Genomic DNA, 25,693 nt, shown 5'->3' on the forward strand with positions numbered 1-25,693 from the left:
AATCGTGGAAGATGCTTTACTGTCTACCACTCTTGCCAACCAAGAAGTAAATTAGGTGTAATAACATTAGACTGTAAATGTTAGCTGTCTGGTATCAGCAAGGACAAATACCAGGGTGAAGGCCGGAGAGCATGAATAGGGCAACAAGCCAAATGTAATTACCCTGCCTAGCTTTCCTGGGTTATTCCCAATTTCATTTCTCCACTGAATTTCTGCAAGGGACAATATTTTATTGCTTAAAGTTCATAGGCGCCAAATGTTAAATGCACTGACTGCCTTTGCAACTCTCAGTCTCCGGTCATTGTCTTTCACCCATCCAAGTTTTCTGTTGTTATATGAATGTCTCTGTACAATTGCTTCTAAAGTACTTATAGAGAAAAAAAAACTTTGACTCAACAAGATTGAGGTGAAATTAGCTGGTATTTGGAATAGCCATGTGGACAATTGCTATACATAGCAATTCCTAGAGAAAGGAATTTGCTCGTTCTATGTCAAATCCACAAAGGCACAATATGTTTTGGTATCCCTGAGCTGATATTTGCCCCCTCTTAAAATCTTTATTCAAGCCATCTCATAGAATACTCTTCATGCAAGTTAAAGAAACATGCAACTTACCTGAACAAAACTGGGGAGAAAAAGCAGTTCCAGGACGACAAACGGTTTCTGAAGGTGTGGGTACATGTGGTTGTTGATATGATGTGCTACAAAATTGAGAAAAGAACTGATTATCTAAATTGCTTTACATTCTTACATTATAAGCATACTGTAGTGTAGATCCTGATTTGGCAAATATATATACAGTATAGATATACAGTGCCTTGCAAAAGGGAGGCTGTGTGGTCCAGTGGTTAAACAAAGGGGCTTGTAACGAGAAGGTCCCCGGTTCAAATCCCACCTCAGCCACTGACTCATTGTGTGACCTTGAGCAAGTCACTTAACCTCCTTGTGCTCCGTCTTTCGGGTGAGACGTAGTTGTAAGTGACTCTGCAGCTGATGCATAGTTCACACACCCTAGTCTCTGTAAGTCGCCTTGGATAAAGGCGTCTGCTAAATAAACAAATAATAATAATAATAATTCAGACCCCTGACCAATTCTCTCATATCACTGAATTACAAATGGTACATTGAAATTTCGTTCTGTTTGATATTTTATTTTAAAACACTGAAACTCAAAATCAATTATTGTAAGGTGACATTGGTTTTATGTTTAAAAAACTGAAATATCTTGCTTGCATAAGTATTCAACCCCCACACATTAATATTTGGTAGAGCCACCTTTCGCTGCAATAACATCTTTATGTCTTTTGGGGTAAGTATGTACCAGCTTTGCACACAGTGTCGGAGTGATTTTGGCCCATTCTTCTTGACAGATTTGCTCCAGGTTGTTCAGGTTGGTTGGACAATGCTTGTGGACTGCAATTTTCAAATAGTGCCACAGATTCTCAATGAGATTGAGATCAGGACTTTGACTGGGCCACTGTAGGACATTCACCTTTTTGTTCCTGAGCCACTCCAATGTTGCTTTGGCCTTGTGCTTGGGATCATTGTCCTGCTGAAAGGTGAATTTCCTCCCAAGCTTCAGTTTTTTAGCGGACTGAAGCAGGTTCTCTTGCAATATTTCCCTGTATTTTGCTCCATCCATTCTTCCTTCAATTTTAACAAGATGCCCAGTCCCTGCTGATGAGAAGCATCCCCACAGCATGATCCTGCCACCACCATACTTCACTGTAGGGATGGTGTGTTTTGAGGCATGGGCAGTGTTAGGTTTGCACCACACATAGCGCTTTGAGTTTTGGCCAAAAAGCTCTATCTTGGTCTCATCTGACCACAAAACCTTTTCCAACATCACAGCTGGGTCACTCTCATGCTTTCTGGCAAACTCCAGACGTGCTTTCAGATGGTACTTTTTGAGTAACTGCTTCTTTCTTGCCACCCTCCCATACAATTGAATGTATTTGTATTTGCTTGCGATTGTAAGTCGCCCTGGATAAGGGCGTCTGCTAAGAAATAAATAATAATAATAATAATAATAATAATAATAATAATAATAATAATAATAATAATAATAATACAGGCCAGTGTTATGCAGAGCTCTTGATATGGTTGACTGATGCACCATTACTTCACTCCCAGCCACTGAACTCTGTAGCTCCTTCAAAGTGATTGTTGGCCTCTCTGTGGCTTCTCTCACAAGTCTCCTTCTTGTTTGAGCACTGAGTTTTGAGGGACGGCCTTTTCTTGGCAGTGCCTGGGTGGTGTGATGCAGCTTCCACTTCCTGATTATTGATCCAACTGTGCTCACTGGGATATCCAAACACTTGGATATTATTTTGTACCCTTTCCCCAATCTATGCATTTGTATTACTTTATCTCTAACTTCTGTAGAATGCTCTTTGGTCTTCATTTTCCTTCAGATTCACAGCCTGACCAATGATCCTTCAACAGTGGGGTTTTTATCCAGAAAATATGACAGCAACTTTAATGGTTCACAGGTGGAGGCCAATGGTAAGGTAATTGTGTCCTCGTTAGGGCAGTTTCTTTCATCGGTGTAAACTGGGAGCTTCCACAGCACAGGGGTTGAATACTTATGCAAGCAAGATATTTCAGTTTTTTATTTTTCTTAAAACTATTTCCCAACATAAAGCCAATGTCACCTTACAATAACTGATTTTGAGTTTCAGTGTTTTAAAATAAAATATCAAACAGAATGAAATTTCAATGTACCATTTGTAATTCAGTAATATGAGAGAATTGGTCAGGGGTCTGAATACTTTTGCAAGATACTGTATATATATATATATATATACACACACAGTATATATACTGAAATAGATTTATCTAGGATAAACGTCGGTAAAACCATTCTCTATTTTTTATTTTCTTACCAAAAACAATCATTTAGAAATCATCTCTAGTTTATGTAGTTTTTATACTAACTGTCTGCCCCTTCTCCGTTCCGCTCTTTATTATTATTATTTGTTTATTTAGCAGACGCCTTTATCCAAGGCGACTTACAGAGACTAAGATGTGTGAACTATGCATCAGCTGCAGAGTCACTTACAATTACGTCTCACCCGAAAGACGGAGCACAAGGAGGTAAAGTGACTTGCTCAGGGTCACACAATGAGTTAGTGGCTAAAGTGGGATTTGAACCGGGGACCTCCTGGTTACAAGCCCTTTTCTTTAACCACTGGATCACACAGCCGCTGAATGACTAGTCGTCACTGTCAGTCAACTCAGTGGTCTGCTGTGGTTTCACTGTCACTGTCATTTCACCCTGTTCTGACAGATCTCGTTGGCTGAAGCAGCGCTAGAATGTTCTTTTAAATGCATGTCAATCATCAGACCGGCACCGAATGTGCACTTTCATTTGCCAGCTACAGTGTCTGTCATTCAATGCTATAGCTTTTGCTATACAGTGACAGTTACTTGTTAGATTTAAAAATGTGGTGCAAGAGGAAAACACTAAATGAGTATTGTGCAGAATACCCTGACTTTGAAGCGAAAACTGTGAAGAAACGTGGGACAGGAGATGAAGAAAATATCCTGGTGTGTAAACTGGTATGTAACTGCAAAGAAGAAGTCACCTCGAAGGCAAACCAAAAGGTTGAACACATGCAATCACAAGGCCATAAAAATATGAAGGATAGCACTCAGAAACTGTCTTAAAAAAGTACAATGCTTGCTTGGTGAAAATGTATGAAAAAACAAGAATCTGGTGCTGGTTTTCCTCATGATTTAATGCATGAGGTGAGTTCTGAAGAGATTCTGCTCAGTCTACTAGTTGAGGGAGGTGTCATGGAAACATGGTATCTGAGTCCAGCTGAGTGTGAGAGGGGGGAAGCTCAGACTCCAAATAATAAGTGCAAGTTAGTTCTGTTCAACTATCTATTTTGTTCTTTACATATTTTTACTAGTAAATGTATGGTATATAAGTCTGTGTAATAAACATTTATATGCTACCTTTTCTGTGGTTTATTTGAGACATTTGTTTTATTTGTGTAGGACCTTTATCTATACAAGGCATAGCTCTGCATTGACCAAACGCCATTTCAATTTTTAATGTTGTTCTATTAGAATGTTGGTGACCATGGTTTTGTTGCATGCTGAATACTAAAGGGGTTTCGCAATGGCACATACAGTCCATTTTTTTAAAAGCATAAAGGTCAATTTCACGCATTCTCTGCTTGAATTGAAAAATAAAGATCTAAAAAAAAACCAGTAAATTCTTTAAAAAATAAATGTCGATATTAGTCGTCGATTTGGCCAAAAAATAAAAATCGAATAGTAGCAAGCCTACTTATGTGCAGTGTAGGGGACGTGTCATTTTATATGGTGTTTAAACACATTGGGCTGGATTCTCAAGTTAATGTCACATTCATTTAAGAACTTGTAAAAAAACATATTTCTATTTACCTGCTTTGAATCCTGTTTTTCTCCTTTTCCATGTTTAGACTCACATCTTTCACCATGCTCAAAATTTCATTTACATTCACACTTCCTGCAATCGAGCAATGCATATGCAGTGAGTTTTAATAGAAGAGCATGCAATGCAAAGATTGACGGCACAATTAATAAATGGCACACCCTTTGGAATACATATAATATCAATAAGGAGTTAACAATTTTTTAAAACTTCAATTCAGACACCACATGGGGTAATAGCCTGCCTAATTGAGGTAATGTGAGCGACCGGTGCACAAGATGTTGCAGTGCAAGGAGGAAGCAATAACACAGGAGATACATTTCAACCAGATGGCTTGTGTTTTATTAGCCGACAAACAGGACCAGGCAGGAACAGTGCAGGAACTATGTGCAGCAAGCTTGGCTCAGAAACAAAACAAACAACAAATAGTAATAATAACAATAATCATTAAAATAACTGGGGACTGCTATAGGTATTTTACCACACCCCAGTCCCTTTCCGCTATTATAAGAGCTCTCCATTTATTTTTCCTTTGTTCTACAGTGAGGTCTAGGACCAGGTATATATATATATATATATATATATATATATATATATATATATATATATATATATATATATATATATATACACACGCACCATTTACAGATATACAGAATATCTGCATTCAAACTGTGCTAGACAGGTACTCTTAGGCAACTAACAATACGTTTGAGCATTTCTGCTTCCCTCTCCATAGACTAACATTAGGCACGCCTCTGCTGCTGTGTGAAATGGCACGCATGACACGTGCGCCCGCCCCACACCCTTACAGTGCACCGGCTACACACAGAGCACGCAACAAGCTGTGCTTTGTGATATTTTTTCCCCAAGACTTTTCAGTAACATTTATTTAATTTAATATCTTTGTTATTTACTTGTTGGTTCTTCATTTATACAGAGATGCTGCAAGTTCACAAGAGCGTGCACCAGCCCAGCAAAACCCCCATTACCCCTGCACAACCCGGAACCCAGACCCCAAACAACAATGCCCCACACAGGCATGTACATTTTGTTTCCTTAATCATGGGTTTCAGGCTTAAAAAAATATTCTACCCAAGATCTAGTACATACACAATAACAAAGTCTGTATTTTAAATGTAGAAACTGAGGGTATTTTACTGTTACAGGTAAATTGAAAGATACTGTTTTTATTGGGTCCTATAAAACAGTATTGATGCTTTCAAAATCTTCCGTCAAGCTGGGACGCGCAATAGGAGGCGCGTTGTTGGGGAAATGATTGAGCAGGTAGGCCCGACTGATCAGATCGGGATTGGGAGGTTCTGATTGGCTGGGGGCGAGTCTGGGGAGACTGCGCGGAGCACAGAAAACGTCTGCGCTACACAGACGGGCGCTGAGCGAAAGCTTGTGTTTGTTTACATCAAGGAGGAGAGCGTCTGCTCTGCAGGAACCTCTACACGAAACCCTTCCAGCCAAGGCTGAGTGAAAAGGCTGTTTGAAGAGGCAGGAGTCACCTTGAGAATGCCAGGACTCCAGGAGCCCAGATGTAGGTCAGTTTAGGTGTTGTTGATCCAAAACAGCGTAGAGAGGGTTTCCGTAGAGTAGTAGGTTCCTGGAGTGGGACGTTTCTTTAAGTGGGACTAGCGCTCGTCATTTGTGTGGCAAACTTTTATTTTTAGCTTTGTTTTGTTTTCTTTATTAAATGTGACAGTAGGGCTACCTTTGCTGTACCCTAGATTAAACACTTGTATTTATTAAATCTGCGCGCCTGTACGGCATGTCAACACCCAATGCTCTGTGTCTGCCTCATTATGCAGCGACGACCCACACATGTAACAAACCCCCGTTACAACACACTATACTGATACTATAACATAATCACAGCACAAATAAAACATAAATATGATCTGAAATGAGTTCAGAGACCATACAATCTGATCTAGAACTATAGGCTAAGGCACTGCGTTAGTAAGTACATCATACTGTACCTTTCAGACGACGATGTTCTGTGTGTAATTGAATTGGGGTCCTAGGGCTCTCTTCGGTCTTCTCGCCGAAAGCTTTAAACCAATTGGAGCTCCTATAACCCGAAGGGCTGCGAGTGTCCATGAATTTATATTTGTCACAAGGTAATTCATACATTTTCCTATTCCCTAATTCTGGGGCACTTCGGGTTGTTTTTGATATCAAATAGTTGGGTAACCTTAACTCTTCTGCAGAGGTAACAGCCACTGATCCAGAAAACCCCTGGTTAAAAAAATAAAATAAAAAATAAATAAATAAAAATCTGAGAAATCTCAATGCCAAATGCCAGGCTAATTCCCCAGTAAAGCACATGTAACACTTTTTTTCAAAGTGACAAGTGTAGCAAAAATTGGAAGGAACTCATACAGACAATTTAAAACTTTTAATAGAATGTGTTTCCCAAAAGATAGACGAATAAAACACTTGAGTTCTGGGATTTGTTTTTTGTATCAGTTAATGATATGGCAGATTAATGGCTAGCACTGCTTAAGATGGAGCTGTCACAGTAATCTTGATTCATATACTGCACTGTGAGATCCAGATTAGAAAAAAAATGACTGCTTAATTCATCATATTTTGTTCACCGCTTTCTTTATAAAGATACCAGGAAGCTTGCCATTTTTTTTCAATGAGACCAAAAACTTTTTATGTGTATATTTGGGAAGCATTGTAGTTTGAAAATAATGCTGCTTTTCTTTGGACACGGATGACACAGATCTCCTGCTTCAAGGAAAACTTCATGAGCTTCCAATTATAACAATCTCCTCCCTTGTACAGTATTAGCAAATAGTATTGTACATTATTGCTGAAAGCAAAAGGCCCTAGACAGTAATATTTGGACCGTTTTTTACACAGCAAGCCCACTGCAGTGGGCTTGCTGTGTAAAAAACTTGCTGTGTGTCACACACTGATTGCAATTCCCTGCAGCTATAATACTTATTACATTAGGTTTTTCCCCCTCCTTGCATTTCATTATTTATCAGAACTACTACATAAAGGTGATGACAAGCAGAACTTTCATGAACTGCAAGTTATTATCAGTGCAGCAGTTACGTCTCTCTGCTTTTTAAAAAACTTGGTTTCACAGAGCCTAATTAACGTTGGTTAATGTTGGACTACATTACAGTACCTAAAGTAAAATTAGGTAGTCCAAGGTTAGTGCTAACCACAGTCTGTGAAACCTCAGGTCAAACCTTATGGTAGCTATTAACCAGGTGAATCTACTATGGTACAAGGGGTCTTGAACACTATATATTTTATAGCATTTTATAGTTTACACTTGGTCAGACTTGGTTATATTTGACAGAAACCACCACCCTTGAATCTTTTAATAGTCAGCCTACCTTCAGTCTGGTTTATTTATGGCCTGATAGCATAGCCATAGAGTATGCTTATGACATTATACATTATATTATAATTTATTTCTAGAAAATGTACCTTTTTAAAAAATCCTGTTTGCTTCTGAATACAAGTTTCTGGAGACAGAGATTTTCTTGCTGAAAATAAAACAAGTATCGGTTGATATTCACACATTCTTTCCAAAATAATTACTGCTCATTGCTCCCAGGAAATAAAATTGTAGTATTACCTAAGCCTCCAGAGCCTTTAAATGTCACATTTCCATCATCATGTCTAGTTATACCTGAATACTGCTACAAGAAAAAAAAAATACAGAAAAGGTTATGGAAAAAAACCTTATAGAGCTCCAAGCTCTCCGTGACCCTTTTGAGAGTCCTTATTCAAAATGTGGACCTGTATGCACCCCATCATGTCCGTCTAGCTGTGTGCTCGCCTGTCCTTCTATGTGTCTGAAAACACGATAACTGCCTTGAATTTTTACAAATCTATAAGCATAAACTCCTAGCCTCCTACATAACTTTCTGTTAGGATCTGGGTATAATCTTATAAACCTGATTTTATATAAAAATAAATAAATAAATAAAAATAAAAATTTAAAATATTTACAATTTGATTATAAGGACCATAATTAAAATGATTATGAGAACCCACCATATGTACATGCATTGATTCCACAATCTGTGTACTGCAGGCGTGAAGTTAAAACAATGTTGCAGTGAAATTAATAACATTTTAAAAAATGCCACCAGGAAAAACACATCTTGTTTCCATCTCCTTTACTAAGAAGAGTGTACAGATCTGAATACAGTATCAAAAAGTGTACTGTCTCTGTCATGTACCATTTAATTGTTGTTGGCCATCAGCAAATCCTTCTAGTCTAAACAAATAACTGTACTCTCTTTCTATTATTATTACTACATATTATACCATTGAGTGTTTATAGCTACAGATAAACATGCAAAATATGTTTTACATCAATAAAGGAGGACGTACTGTATGTGTAACTGAGAGTGTAACCTAGCACGGTTTGGTTTTGCATTGTATTATTGTAGAGGATATGCTTGGGTTCCAGATTATAATACATGAAAATGTTTATTTAGCAGATGCCTTTATCCAAGGCGACTTACAGAGACTAGGGTGTGTGAACTATGCATCAGTTGCAGAGTCACTTACAATTACGTCTCACCCGAAAGACGGAGCACAAGGAGGTTAAGTGACTTGCTCAGGGTCACACAATGAGTCAGTGGCTAAAGTGGGATTTGAACCAGGTACCTCCTGGTTACAAGCCCTTTTCTTTAACCACTGGACCACACAATGTTGTGATTAAAGCTCTGTAAGGATATAAGCACTGGTATGTACAGTACAAACGAGTGGAGCTCTGCGTTAAGCCATATCAATCACTGTGCCTTTCAAATTGAAAAAGGCTGTACCATCTACAAATATGTATTTTCAAGGGAGCTACCTAGAGCGATCATGCAGGTTGTGAGAAAAGCTAACTCAATACCTACAAAAGCAGAAGGTCAGTGTCACCTCTCTTAATATGAGATGGCTGACACTGACAGAATACAGTTTTCCTGCCAAAGGCTTCATCGTTTTTCTTACATGTTGACATTTGATTATTACAAGTGGAAACTCGCAAACATGAATCACTGTGCAGCGGCCACATCTTTCATCTCTGGCCTAATTAAATAATTAGGGCATTTCGGTTCAAATAATTTGTTGAGCTAAAAGGTAAAGCCTCCACTGCTAAATCATAATGACAAAGTTTGAAGTGTAATGGAAAAATATGTTAAGTAACTGCAGACAACAATATATATATCAGAGGCACTTAAAGACTAAGCAGGGGTTATGAAAAATATAGCGTTCTACATCCCCACGTATTGTTACAACGGTTTAAATAACGTACCTGTAATTTATCTTTTTATTGTTAACGTCCTGACAACTTTTTACACTTTGAAACCTGTTTCAAAGCTCTTTTCAAAAAGGCTGCTCTAGTGCACTGGGGTATGAGATCTGTCCTCTAAATCACTGCAGGAAGAGCGATTTAAAAAAAAAAAACAACAACAAGAAGTGTTCTGGCTTTTCTGTTCCGGATCGTTAATGCTGTGTTACCTGTTTGACAATGTGTGCAATAATCCTTACACTATCAGTGCACTAGAGCGGACATTTTGAAAAGAGCTTGAAACTTAAACAAGCCAAGTCTGTGATCCTGTCCCTAGTTCACTGGGATTGGACCCACACTTTTACCTTCAGGGAACCCCATGGGTGGTCCACCCTGGTCTGTGGAAGTACAAGGGCATTCTGCATGAAGGAAGGAATGTACAGTAAAAAACAAAGCTGAACAAACTATTTTATCTGACTAAAGAAGACAGCTGCCAAATCCAACATTCTTTTACAAAAACATGATAATATCACTTTCTGAATATTATGACTGATATTCTGTTTTTAAATGTTTTTATTTACTCGACGTCGAATGGCGGCTCCTCAGGTGTTCATTGGGTTGCCTCTTCCCAATTATTATGTTTTTTATAGAAAAATAATTTTCATTTTTCTGTATTTAAAACTAAGGTTTTCAGCACTTTCAGATGATATCAGCTTGTTTAAGATTCATCTTTGGGTTCTAGTAATCTGTCATACAAAGTTAGTATTGAGGGTAAAATTTCATGGCTCACAGTTACTCATTTGTGCAACTTGTTCTAACCTTTTCTACCTTATAAAATGTGATTGCTTAACTGCTATATTTTTTGTCAGCATGTTTCAAATGACTCAAAGTGATACAATGTGTTCCTTCTATATTCATTTTTATACATATTCTATGTTCAACGGATTCATATAATTGTTGACAATGTATACAATTTCTTATTTAGCATAAAATTATTAAAAAAAAAAAAAACTGCTCTGAACTAGCACAAACTGGAGTCAAGGGTAACAGTGTGTGGCCTGAATTTTTCACAGTTAGGAAGACATATTCAAAATTAAAAGTTCAACCAGGTAACTATTAGGTGAGCAGTGAAGATGATACACCATTGAGTTGATACAGGTTAAGAGGTAGGACCGGGACTGATCTTAAATGTATCTGTACTTTGCCCACAATCAATACTTACTATAACTGTCTCCCACAATGCACCAGATCACTATGCTTTACAAAAAGCTCTTCAATAAGCCCTTCATCAATGTGCGTCACTCAGAAAAATAACATTTCAGGAGGCCCACAGCCGCCAGTGCTCGACATTCACTGCCCACTGATTCATAGCATAAAACAGAAATCTAACAACAGATTAACGATAGTTCTTCTTTTACTTACAGTTTTTAGTGTGTGCTTATTAGTCTGATACCACCCCAGCACCTTGTCCAGTATTCTAGACTGCAACATTGGTTCGCTTCTACCGAGGGATTACAAAAAAAGAAGTTCCAGTTTACTTTATCTTATATTTTAAAAGTGGATGGTACTGTGCAGTAAACAGTTTGTAAGATACTAAATTGTTTCTATTATAAGCAATATGATTTCATACAGCATTGAAGCTGGCAGAATACAACCCTTTTTGACTTAGTGAAATATAACATCTGTTGCACAGCTAATCTTGACTCCAAGGCTTAGTTAGTTCCATGGATTTTCAATTTAAATAATTCACATAACCACACAAAATATAAAAAATATAAAAGCCAGTAAAGGGAGATGTCTGTTCCTGCTCTTTATAATGCTAAAATAGCATGAAATGTTTTGAGCACAAGGCTGTGTAATCAATATTAAAAGGAACATGATCAACTTTTACAGCTACTTACTTCTAAAGTAATAGTTCTGATGTTACAGCCCCCAGAAAAGCAGATATGCTGATATGTTGTGTTATGAAATGCCTTGTGAAAGCTACTGGGGCATCATCACATATTCATATCATAGTGGTGGCAGATCTGGTTTTCTTAGCTTTGTAATCTAAGCACACAGCATGCAACCTTTACAAAAAGTCTTACCTGTGCACTTCAAACAGCATTTCCAGCAACATGCTATAGAAATCGGAATAAGTGCATTCTTGCTTTCTTTTACTAAAAAAAAAAAAAAAAAAAAAAAACACCAAATATGTGTATAAGGGCAAATACTTGTGATTATATCCCTCTAGCTCAGCCAGTCAGAGTGCAGGGAATCTTTCCATTGACATAAAATAGACAGACAGAGAGAGAGGTTTTATTTTTTAATTATAGGATATGATTATATGTTGTTCTTGCTGTTGAAACTTTCAAAAAGAAACTTGAGATTGATCCGCTAATGTTTACTGTTTATTTATTATTGTAAATTCCTAGAGGCTCAGATGGCCTGCTTCCTCAAATTACACAACCATTGATATCAGTAAATCAGAAAACGAGACATACATTTTCTCAGAATACATGTGCAACCTACTGTATAAATATATAAGATAGCTGCAGAATTGTATTTTCCATTTGTATATCACTACCTACACAAATAAATACATTTATTTTTCTTGACCTACAGTGCCATCTTTTGGACTGATTCTACTTTTTATCCTGTTTTTATTTATCTAGCTTTGATATTTTTTAATCAACAATATTTACTTGGGATTTGAAACTTAAATATTTTCACTACTTTAGCATAATGCCTTCACTGAGGCATCCACTGCATAATATATAGTACAGTATAAGGTGTTTCTCCCCATACCGCCGATGGAAGGTGGGGTGAATACTAAGTATAAAGAAAATCTTATTGTACTGTATATCCATTTTTTTTTTGTCTTCTGGGAATTCGCCAATATGCAAATAGAATTAGGCATTACCCTTGTTTTGTACTTTTAACAATTACAAAATACGGTGCTGGCAACATCAACATAAACAACACTTTAGTAGATGTGAGGCCTAAGTAAAATTCAATTAAAGAACATGTACGGCAAGAAGCACATATTAATTTCTTTATACAGTATATCACACAAGGCACATTTGTAGACCCCACATATCTCACTGTCCCAAAGACACCAGTCTTTAGCCCAGCGTAACCCATTCCACTAACCTTGCATTTGTTTTCGTCATCAAGGCTGACACCTTCTGGTTGTAATAAAAACTGTCCACTTCATTCACTAGCTTTTTAAACGCTGGTCTCTTCATCATCTGCAAAAGTACATGAATAAAGAACCAAGATAAGACTGGAGGCAAATTACAGGGATTAAAAAAAAAAAAAAAAAACTCTCAACAAGTATCCATGCTAAATTTTGATCATGCTTTTTGTGACAAACTATAGGCCTAAATGTTGCTGAGCTTGCAAGAAAAAAAATATAGTGAGTGTAGAAACTCTCAAATGAGTCTCCTGATATTTATTTATAGATTTTTAACATCAATGTTTTGTCTCCCTTTTTTTAAAGAAAAAATGCATGTTAACTAAGAATGTGATCAATGCTTTGTGAATATGGCCCAAGACAATGACATAAGACTGTAACATGTATACCATCTGCTGGAAATGTATTGTATTACACCACATTGAAATTAATAATACAAAATAACCTGTGACGAATGTCAGATCTGAATTACAGTAATATTAAAATGAGTGGATGGGTTCCAGTATCGAAAAAGGGTAGTTCGGATGGGCAATTATATATGCATGTCAAGCCAGTAATTTGATATACAGTATTATATCTATAAAATACTATATCACAAATGATTGTACTGGTTTATATTTATAAAGTACAATGATGCACCAGGAACTCTATTTAAGCATGCATTGCCATCTAAGTATTTAATTAGTATTAACAGTCTGTGTTAATATCACTCTAGCAGATCATAGTGATAATAACATGTCACTTTGACAAACAACTTCGAAAACTATGAGCTTTGACAACCATGAAGATCCATTTCAGACTTCTGGGTAATTTTCAATGGTGTCCCAAACAGCCAGACAGTGAAACAATGTAGATTACCATAAGGCAATTACAATTGTTACAAGATATCACATTATACACTATTTCACATTATACAGATATCACATTATTTTTACATACAATTACCCATTTATACAGTTGGGTTTTTACTGGAGCAATCTAGGTAAAGTACCTTGCTCAAGGTTACAGCAGCAGTGCCCCCACCTGGGATTGAACCCACAACCCTCCGGTCAAGAGTCCAGAGCCCTAACCACTACTCCACACTGCTGCCCATGATGTGGTATGGAAAAGAAAAGCCAGAGCACTTGTTGTTATGTTTTGTTTTAATCGCTCATCTTGCAGTGATTTAGAGGTCAGATCTCAAACCCCAGTGCACTAGGCCATTTTGAAAACAGCTCTGAAACTGACTTTAAATTTATAAGTGTAAAAAGTTGTCAGGATGTTAATGAAAAGAAAAATTGCAGGAACATATTTAAACAGTTGTAGCAACACATGGGGACGTGGAACACTATATTTTTAGGACCCCCGCTACTTACTCTTTAACATATAATAGCTTTATGATAACATCCATCAATGTAAAAATGGAAACTGTAAATGTGTACTAAAATTTCTTCTGGCCGCATAACTTTAGTAAAGAACTGTAGCAGCTTAATTTATAAAATCTGAATTTGCAGGTTAACTTATTATTGATTTAAGATACATAAAATATCTTTAAAGCTATTTTAATTTTTAACAAAATCAGCATACTTTGGTATTTTTTTAAATCACGTCTCTCTCTTCATGAGTAAAAAGTAAAAATGAACTGATAGTCAGTGGGAAAAGAATACATCTCAATAAATGAGAAACAGAACTAGAGAGATAAAAAACATTACAGTTACGTTTAAGCTTTCTACTCTTTTAATATTACGCAATTTGTAGGGAGCAGTCTTTAATATTCATTAAGAGCACAGCTGCTCACACTCGTTCTCTAGCCTGCGACCAATAAAAAGATGAGAGAGCTAGAATTCCCACTGCACCTTCAAATCTTCACTAGAAGTAGAACAGGAAACCTTAAAATTAACTTCATATGACTTTGACAGATTGAGTGGTTTATTGCCCTATCTTGCAACATTATCAAATATTGATTTATATTCAGCTCAGTGCAATGGCTCTTAGACATGTAAAATCCAAGCTAAATTAATATGAAGGCACTAGAATTTCATCCACATTTCAAAGCAAGCAAGACAACTCCCAAGTGACTGTAGATCTTACCGCCATGCACTTCCACTCATATATTGATTTGCAGTTAAAATACTATTTTTTTAAAATTATTTTTAAAGCTTCAAGCACTTTGAATATGTTTTTTAACTCTTATCAATTTTAATAGACTATTCAATCACTGTGTTTTTATTTTTTTTCCGGTGTACATTTTAAGTATACAGATTTACAGGAACCATGCTCCACCAGTGCAAATAGTATCTTAATGCTACTTGTTGCAACTGAGAAAAACCTATGTGACTCAAAACAACAAAAATGAAAAAGCAGAACTTTAAAAGAATGATTGGAAGACACGCGAAAGGGGTATGAAGTTAATGAAAGGTAGTAAGATGTTTATTAAAAATGCACAAAATCCGCCTTATGTCAAACAAGACCAAAACACAATTTTCAAATTTGTATTTGTTCCTTCATCAATCATTTCCACATGAAGGTTTTGGGGTAGTAGTCAAGGAAACTGCAATGCATTGACAGACTATCACCACCCCCAACTTCTCCATACTGATTTGCAGAATTCTGCATTTCAATAGTTCAGGAGCCATATGCTGTGGCGTCAGACCTGATAGATTACATCAGTTTAATATGCAGTAAATTTATAATTTAACTAACTGCTTTTTCACTTTCTTTGACAAAAATGATTTTTATAGTATCGACAGGTGTCTGCCATTATCTTAATGATACTGTAGGTTTGACTCAAATGTATACTCTCTGTCAATGAAGAAAAAAGTCCCTTTGAAGGTTTGTGTGATATAGATAGGGCTTCTAGTTTTCAGGTTTTATTTTTGATCACCTGATGTCCCTTTAAACATATTTTGAGCCGCTTTCTTAATCAAACACTCATTACCAAAGGAAGTTGTTTCTTTTAACAAAAGAAGTGCATTGATCTCACCTGATTCTATTTGAACCTGCATTTCATACAGGCTCTAATTGCCGAATTCAGCTTATTACTTTCCACTGTGTTAGTTTCTAGTAGTGTGTCACTAATTTAAACAATCTGGTATTCAGTTAAGGCTTAACAACTATTAATTAAGGTTTAAAGGGAGGGAGAGAGATGGAAAATAAAAACCAAAAACTAGAAGCCCTAGATATAGGCTTCACCAGAGCCCCTTAAGCAATTTGCTTATTGTGTGCCAGTAACAAAATTCATGCCTCTACTGACCAGTTCACAGTGTATATACACCAAGCAACCTTTTACCAGCCCGATATACCAGTATTTATATATGCAAGCAAAACTGGTTTACTTTATTTGTGTGTTTTATGTTCACAGTTAATTACATTTTTTAATAACTTTTTTTTTTAATAGCACGTGTTTCTCATTTATTTGACTAATTTATTCCATGAACTATAAAATATGTAATTACACTCAGTCCATCCATTATTCATATGACCCACAGGAACCATGGTGCTGCCACATCATAAAGACCAGCTTATTGTTACCCTGATGTGACACCACCAACATAATGACGAGTGTAATTATGTTTTGTTTTTTGTTTTTAAAAAATGCTCCCTTGGGAATCGAGCGATTCAAAAGCAAATGACACCACATTAATTAAATGACTCTGTATTAATGATGCATATTTTATGGTAATTATAAACACATTTTGCCATATGACAAAAGATTATCAAAGTCGTGCTGTTGGCCCTTCCACTCATGGTCTTTGTTCCAACCCTGTTCTTAATTGTTTCACTGAACCAATTAAACCTCTATCCAGACCATGTAGTTAATTATAATTTTTAATTGTTAAACCTGGAGAGGAATGGTCCTCCAGGACCGTGATTGGACACCCCTGTAATACATGCTAAACAAGGTTAGTGTTCCTGTTCAGTGACGCATGTACCCAGACAAAACCATGTAACATCAAAATCACAGATTCACTTACGAATGATGTTTGAAGAGTCTTCACTTTCTCTTCCATTCTTTCAGCCATTATTTACTTCACTTTAAACAAGCAACTGCCTAAACCGAACAGACTTAAATATTAGAAGACTGACACACCATAAATGGTAGAAATGGTAACAAGGTATTATACAGTATATCCCATACATTAACAGATGGTCTAAAACTTTTTAAAAGCAATTTTGACTCAGTATATTTCTTGGGTGAAAATATTAAGTTTAAGTACTATATCAAAATGCCAAACATATATATATATATATATATATATATATATATATATATATATACATATATATATATATATATATACATACATACATACATACATACACACACACACAATTGTATTATTAAGTATTTGAATAGTGGTACTGTGCTATGTTGCTTTCTGTCTTCATAAAAAGATGTTATTATATGGTGGGAAAATCACCTTTTTCTAAACATTGTACTGTTTATTAGAAGGGGGAAGTGAACATGGGATGTGCATCTCTGAAGGGGGGTGCAGCAAAAAAAAAAGTTTGGGAACCTCTGCTCTAAGGGGGTTAATGAATTGGCATCAAGGGCTGGATATGAACCACAAACCATACGGATACCAACTTCTTAACAAAAAGATCAAGGTCTCTACTTGAGAGGTAGTTACTCATCAGCCGCTAGGAGGATATTTGTTACAGGGACAAGCCCCTATGGAAGACAGCTATTATTTTTTGAGGCCAGAATATGTCTTAAGGGCACAGTCACCAACAAAAAGGTCGATATTTAGGAGTAAGGAACAGCAACTTAACATACTAGGCACTGTTATTCGTTTGTTTTTATTTTTTCAAAAGACAGACACAATGCTATTTTAAAGAAACAATGATGCAATTTCCACCACTTTGCCATAAGATATTTTAAACTATTGGGAAACAGAAAATGCACAAACACAACCTTCTAAATTGAAATAGAATTACTTTTAGTAAAATAACATCTTTGTGACTTCGTTCTCATTGACTGCAGGTTTATTTGAGGCTTGAGGACAATTCATTTATTCACACAGCCTTGTTAAAATATATTTATTGTGTGACAATTATATTCTAAATTGCAAACATTACAGTAGTTATGAATTTGCCTATAATTAATAAACCATTTGAAAATGACGTTTGATTGGCTTCGTTTGTTTTACATGGAACGTTTCTTTTTTTACACATGTTATAATCGAACCGGTGTCGTTGTGCAAATGCTTATCAGTTTTTACAATAAAGGTTTCCTTATCAAAAGTGAGTACACGTTTGTATAGCAAGCCATACCTATGTACAAACTGATTAACATATTTTTTTTTATTGTAAATTAACTATTAACAGCTATAAAATAGCAATAGCACCGTAAGTCAAGATTTTCGCATTTTAAAACAACGTATCACACGTCTGAATATGACAAGAAACACAGGAATTATCGTCGTATTGCCCCGCACCCAGAATCACAAACTCTACAGACACAAAGAACCAAATAAATTGTGATGTTTCTTTAACATAAATTATGCATTATTCTAATGCCAAGTACTCTGTCTTACCTAACATATGTGTTGACATACTCCGTGGTGTCCGGGATAGAGTTCCTGTAGTTTAGCATTTGCAAGCTCTTGTTTTTGTTGTCAGGCAACCAACTAGGAACTTGCGTGTCTCGGTCTGAGGAACTGAAAGAATACGCGACTGCAATCCCTCAATGTCCATTACATGCAAGGTACATTCTTAACAAAACAGTGCAGGTACTGATATGCACAGCCGGGTGTAAACCTTTTTAAAAATTGAGACAATTTGAGTGTCAATGAATAACTACTTTAAAAATGTATACATATCGGTACACGATACACTTATAAATACAAAATAAGCCTTAAAAAATAACTTATCAATTATAACCAATTCACTATAAACAAAGAAGCTGAAAATACTGAAAGCTTATACCCTCTGTTTGTATCACTCAGTCATGTACTGTAATAAAACACTTAAGTTAAACCTTAAATGGCAAGCATTAAGAAATATTACACTATGCAGTAACTGCTGTAGAGGGAGTTTTTTTCAAGATATCCTAAAAAAAGAGATTAAAAATGGTATACAAAAAACAACTGTGCTATGAAAAAAGTATATAAAAAGGTCTAAGTCAAACAATGCACAATAGAGGCTAAAATACCCCTCAGATGTATTATGTAACAGGCACTACCACTAATGATGTACTTGACCATTTTAATCTCCATAGTATTCTCTGAAATCATCCTCATATTTTCCAGACCCTAGGTACTCACCTACAACAGGACCTGGCCATGCTACAACGATAGCCTTGGAACATATATCCGTTTCTTGTATTTATTTTGTACTTATTACTTATCTTACAATAATATGTTATGTGTTTATTTCTTAGCAGACATGTGTGCTTCTCTGTTGTGTTTCTGCCTAAGATAATTACCATGATCTATTCCATTAAATGGTTTTTCAGGCAGAAATAGTATCAAAGTGTGTCTTTTGCCATTTTATAAAATAATATAATTACTGTGGTTTACTTCTGCCCTTTCTTTTAGATGTACACACAAGTGAAAACTCACATTTAACTTAAATAAACTCTTCAAAATGTTTCAGAAAAGGGGGCGTTGTACAAAGAAAAAACACCTCACCGTTTTCGTTTATTACAGTCATCATAACAGAATATATTTGTACTTTGCAAGTTGGGCCAGTGTTTGAAAAGCATGAAGCACACCTTCATCTGTCTCCTAATAATGATAATGACTCCATACCGCTGTTTTCACGTTGCACTGCTAAAGTCTTCTCTCGTTGATCAACGAATGAGCACTGAAAACAAAGCGAAATGGGCGGAGATTTGAAATCTGATCAGAATGAAAGCTCAGCCAATCAACATGCAGTGATTATACTGACGTTAATGGTGGCCAATAGCAGCTAACAGAAACAGAAGCAGTGTAAAGAAATGCAAGCAGCACGAACTGTGCTGAATGAAAGCGCATTTGAGAAACGTTGCACTTGTGGACTGTGTGAGTGGATGGAATGCATCTGCTTTGGATGAAAAGCAGATTAATATTAGGGCTAATATTAACAGTACTAACATCAATAAAACACAATGTTATAGTCGCAGCTTGTGGCACTAGTAAAAGATATTTACCCGCCTGAAACCATACCAGGCCAAATAAAGGAATCGTGGAAAATAAATGCTGCACTGCACAGTCAACTCCATTGAAATGAGCTTTGTACATCCAACTGAAACATAAAAACTACCTTTTCACCAACACAGTTTTAACATGAATAAAGTATGCTTTGATTGTAGTAAATGCAGAAGTTGTAGAAAATGTAAGCAGTGTGTCTGTAACAACAACAAACCAGATCCGAACTGACGCGGCAGCCTTCTCACCCGCATTCTTTCTCAGCAGGGGATGTTGGGAAATGGAGTTCAAAATTCCCAGCCAAAAAAAAAAAAAAAAAAAAAAAGCCCAATTAAATTGTAAAAAAAAATAATCTGCGATCAACTATTTAGTTGATTAATCGATCCGATTAATCTGTTAATCGGAGCAGCCCTAATATATATATATAATATAATGTAGCGATCTGTGTATTTGTTTATTGTAGCGTAATTCCCGCTGTATTATGTTCCCTTCCCGCTCTGTGTTACTCTTGTCTGTGTGTGGAAATGCAGCCTGTGCGTGTTGGTGTGTCTGTCTGTGATTGGTTGTTGTTTGTCCGTTCCCATTGGTCCTGGAGTGTGGCTGGGGACCAATGGGATGTGTGTGCGAGCTCTGGTACCCGATTACCATAAAGGGGCGGAGCTACGCTATAAAAGGAGGCGCTGCGTCGCCAACTAGTTGTTGTGGTTTTGGTTGCTGAAGGCACTCTTTTGGAAGAGCTTCAATAAAGCCTATAACGGAGAAAGAAAGCGTGTTGTCTCCTTCCTTGCCTTCTGGCTTCTGCGCGAAAACGCTACACTGGTGTCAGAAGTGGGATTGAAAAATAATCCAAGCGTTAAGCAGAAGACAGATGGACCAGTGGCTGTGGTACAACCTTGAGCCGTCACGGAACCGTTGGGACGGCGGGCTGCAGGATTTCCTCGATGGCTTGGAGGAAGAGGGTTTGTGTCTTGCCTGAGGGGAGTATGGGCATCTAGTGGCGTGCTGCCCCTTCCAGGAGGAAGAGGACCTACTGCCTGCCCAAAAACAGAAGCGGAGGAGGGGCGGCCGTTCCCGGAGGCGAACGAGGGAGCTTGGGACATCTCCAGTGCGGAAGATGGAGGTCGTGCCCACCGTAGCGCTGAGAGAGAGAGCGCCGCCGCCTGAGAGAGCACTGCCGCCGCCTGAGAGAGCCCCGCAGCCTGAGAGAGCGCCGCCGCCGCTGGAGAGAGAGCCACCGCCGCCGCCGCTGCTGGAGAGAGAACCACCGCCGCCGCCGCTGCTGGAGAGAGAGCCACCGCCGCCGCCGCTGCTGCTGGAGAGAGAGCCACCGCCGCTGCTGGAGAGAGAGCCGCCGCCGCTGCGGGAGAGAGAGCCACCGCCGCCGCTGCTGCTGGAGAGAGAACCGCTCCCGCCGCTGCAGGAGAGCAGATGGCCTGCCGCACAACACGGCCCGCTGGCCCACCCACCAAAGCCTGGAGGAGAAAAGCCGGACATGAGGGGAGGGGGCCTGTGTTTCAGAGGTGGGGGTGGCCGATCACAGCCACATACTGCATTACGCTCGGCGAAACTTTTGGGGACCAAAAGAGAATAAGAAGGGGGCAATGTAGCGATCTGTGTATTTGTTTATTGTAGCGTAATTCCCGCTGTATTATGTTCCCTTCCCGCTCTGTGTTACTCTTGTCTGTGTGTGGAAATGCAGCCTGTGCGTGTTGGTGTGTCTGTCTGTGATTGGTTGTTGTTTGTCCGTTCCCATTGGTCCTGGAGTGTGGCTGGGGACCAATGGGATGTGTGTGCGAGCTCTGGTACCCGATTACCATAAAGGGGCGGAGCTACGAAAACGCTACAATATATTAAAAGATTAATCGGACCGCTTATATATATATATATATATATATATATATATATATATATATATATATTGTAGCGTGCACGGGGGAAGGCAGCAGTAGGGCTGGTAGGTGACGTACTCCTTGCAATGTTTCATTCTGAAAACATATGATTCTTTAATCTGTATTTTTGTTCACATTTTTTGTGATTTTGTTTTATATCTATGTTTAAAATATTTGATTAAATCCATTAGACCTGAATGTTGTGTTTCTTTGGTGCATCATTGTGACAGAAAGACAATGATTCTTGGTGTTAAATCTCCCTCTCGACCTGTGAGGGTGTAGCGGAAATGAAACTCGCTAAAAGAGATTATGAAGTTGGCCAAAATTGATCAGTCTGTTCTATTATGTGGTGTTGAGATTGTTATTCGAAGGGGAAGGGAGACCCCTTGTGGTTGTAACAGGCAATTAGCTAATTTGCAGCAGGAAGTGCATGACTTGCTTTATGCCTTTAGTTGGAAATCTGCTATTGCCTGATGGTGAGTTGCGCTTTTCCTCTGCTCCGTTTTTATTTTTTGGAAATACTGTTAAAAATGCCTCTGAAACCGTCTGTAAACGTGGGTCACAGTGATGTATATGGTATTGGGTGTTCTGTATAAGATAATTCTGATACTGAATTGTATTTTACTGAAATATGACTAGTACATAGTAATGTATTTGAGTTGGAAATCTGCTATTTCCTGATGGAGAGAGAGAAATACTGCTGTGTGAAGTGCCTGTTCCAACCACAGTCTGTTGTTCATCAGGAATAAATGTCATGTGAACCCGCCGTCCTGTGTTGATGTGATTCCTCCAGAAGTAATAGCCAGCCAGAGTGCAGAACGGCTAGCAAGATCAGACCGGTTACAAGGGTGCTAAGAAACGGGAACACAGTACTCTGGACTACTTGACCTGACACTTCGTTCTGAGGGTTAACACTAGAAGGACCGGAGATATACTAATACCTAGAGGCCCCTGACGGCTGTATTCAAGACACTGTAAATAGTATAACGAAAGGAGAAACAGTCGGATGTAATTAGTTTTTTTTTTTTTTTTTAATTGAGTACGTCACAAACATCTGAACAACCGAAGCATATATATATATATATATATATATATATATATATATATATATATATATATATATATATATGAACATTTATTTTACAAATCAAAACAAGAAAATGTAAATAAATAAACATCTGAACAGACATCGGTTTACAACATACCTATTTCTAAAACTGAAACGATAGCAATACATTTTTAACTTTTCAACAGCAATTTATCAGATGAGCAAAAGCAACTGAACAACGTAGATAAATCAACTACGATAAATAAAAAAACATTTTACAGAAGCGCACAGCACAAGAAGTTATAAAAAAAGTATAATTTATTTTTCTTTTTTTCGACAAAAGGGTATTCCTTTACCTTGAGTCTAAGGCTGTTCACAATCAACACAGATAATGCGCTTCTCCACATCGTCTTTCTGCACAGGGAACAGCTGTCCGAAGTTTTATTTTTATTGCACTTGCCAACCTGGCATTGGCGTCTCTTGCAGCTCTCAGTGGGGTTGCCAGCTTCAGCTGTGGGTACACGCTTGGCAGTTCCAAATGCTTCTTGCGAAGTTCCTGTGCTAACTGTAAAATATATTCTCTCCTTGGTAAATTAATCTACGTGCATTCTTTGTAAAGTACCCAGGAGTTGATGGCTGCTAGGTCCAATACATTGCAAAACACCTGAACAGACCACCGTCGGTAGCCATCTTTCACAGAATACTTCCATGTCATCTGATCCAAAACATCAACTCCATATTTTGTTGCATTGTAAGTCTCTGGTATTTATTTTCACTAGTCCCGATGCTAATTGACTGACCAAAGCAGCACCAGCCTTCAAAACGTTGATTGAAAACAATAGACTGTCAATCATTCACTCAGACAGAGAGTAGAGACTAATCTGATTACAGGTAAACACATTGCGGACTGGTAAATAAAAATAATAAAGTAGAACACCGTTCTGTATAATCAAAATACAATTGTTTTTTGAGTGGCCGTCAATGTGACTGCTCCCGGGGCTTTTAGGTATAATGTAATATATCTCCTTTATTTCTGCACTCCCGCGTTTCATGCTTTGTGAGAATATTTCATATATACGGACAGAAAGGAACACGAAAGCACAGCCCCATATGCGTTACACGACTGGAGAAAATTACATTTTAAAACGCCAAAAATGCCAAAATGACCGTCACAGGGCTTCTAGTGTTAAAAGGAAGTCGGTCATGTAGAAAAGAAACAGAGCTTCAGTACACTAACTCATTGACCCGGAAGGGAAATGATGTGGCAGCTGCAGATCATAAAGAGCAGCTGCAATCGTTTACCAAGGGGTCATGAGTGACGGTATAAATAGGGGTTGAAGCAATGTTATCAGTTCCTTCGTTTTGGTTATTTAAAAAGTGATCCGGAAGGACCTGTGTTTGGTGAAATAATCATGAGAGTTTGTTTGTATTCACTAGACAGCTAACACGTTCCGGAACTGTCACCAGAGGCCAGCACAAACCCGGAACAGCACTGCACTCTTATCACTAACTGTATTTACACCACTAGCACTAATTCACACACTAACGGACTTGTGTATGTGTTTTGTGTGGGTGTATAATAAAAACAGGACTATTATTTGCGGGGCAAAACCGGGGATTATAAATTAAGTAATACACGCTGCTGTATTACTTACCTTCATTACTGTTTGCTGTTTGTTTCACCGTCAGGCACTGGACAAAAACAAATAAAACAAACCTCTGCACCTGGATTACAATTGTCTGTCTGTTCTTTAATCACCTGCAGTGATAAAGTGATAAAGTGTTGGATAACCAGTATATCAGTCTAAGAATGCAAAGAGCTTTATTCCCTGAAAGACTGCAATTTGGCATTTTGCCACCAGATGTCGTATTTTGTTTATAGTGGGGTCTCAGAAAGAAAAATTCAACATGCTTCTAGAATCTTCTAATTGTGTAACACAGACTATAAAAAGAGAGTTTGCAGCTCTATTAGAAGAGACTACCAGAGAGACAACTGTGTGGAACCTAAGGAAATGGTATTGTGTGGAGCTTAAGGAAAAGGTATTGTGTAAAATCAGTGTTTTGTTAAGTAAACTGCGTGAAGAAATGTTTGGCTGGTAAACGGCTTAGTCGTCCAGTCTGCTAGATAGGGACTGTTTAACCCTTTGCGGTCCTATGTCGGACCTGTCCGAAAAAAAGGGGCAGAGCTGAGCAATACACTTAGCTCCAGCACCACAGAGATAACACGGACATAAACAAACAAGATAGCTACTTCAGCATCCAGCGCTCAGAGAATATCACAGACATCTGCAGAGCTTTTTGAGATGTTGTAGTAATTAAATAATGACTTGGATCACATTATTGAGGAGTTAGGTGATAAAACGAGTGATCAGGAGATGTTTTATCGGTATGCATTACTATGAAGAGGTATGCGAAAAATACAGCAAACAAGGGGTGTGGCGGGGCTGGAGATGCAGTACTGAGTTTCCTGTTGATATGCAGTGCCTTTTAAACCTGTTTTAATGTGAAAAAAATACTTTTAAACAAACAAATAAACTGTGTGTGAAATAAAATTGGACCTGACGCGCTGAATAAATGGACCGCAAAGGGTTAAAGTGTAGTTAGGCTCTACATATGAGCTAGGTTTTGTTTTGTTGTTTGATTTATTGTGTAATAAATGAAAGTGCGCAACAAGCGTTCAACTGCAAACCTCCAGCCTGTTCATGTTTCCTGCCATTTCTGCCTTGATCGTCTGTCACTCTGTCACAAACAGGCTTGGAGTAGTGTTGCAAAAAAAAAAT

At 37.7% G+C, this 25,693-nt stretch overlaps 1 long non-coding RNA gene across 1 annotated transcript; it reads right to left on the minus strand.

Annotated features, from left to right (window-relative positions):
* Window positions 1-613: 613 nt before the first annotated feature.
* Window positions 614-6,667, minus strand: LOC131737753 (uncharacterized). Its single transcript, XR_009329346.1, has 3 exons — window positions 6,415-6,667; window positions 4,417-4,501; window positions 614-701 (listed from the first exon to the last, which is right to left on the minus strand). It is a non-coding gene; the product is annotated as an uncharacterized LOC131737753 (long non-coding RNA).
* Window positions 6,668-25,693: the final 19,026 nt, after the last annotated feature.

This window comes from Acipenser ruthenus, chromosome 1, assembly GCF_902713425.1.
Source record: "Acipenser ruthenus chromosome 1, fAciRut3.2 maternal haplotype, whole genome shotgun sequence".
Lineage (NCBI taxonomy): Eukaryota > Metazoa > Chordata > Actinopteri > Acipenseriformes > Acipenseridae > Acipenser > Acipenser ruthenus.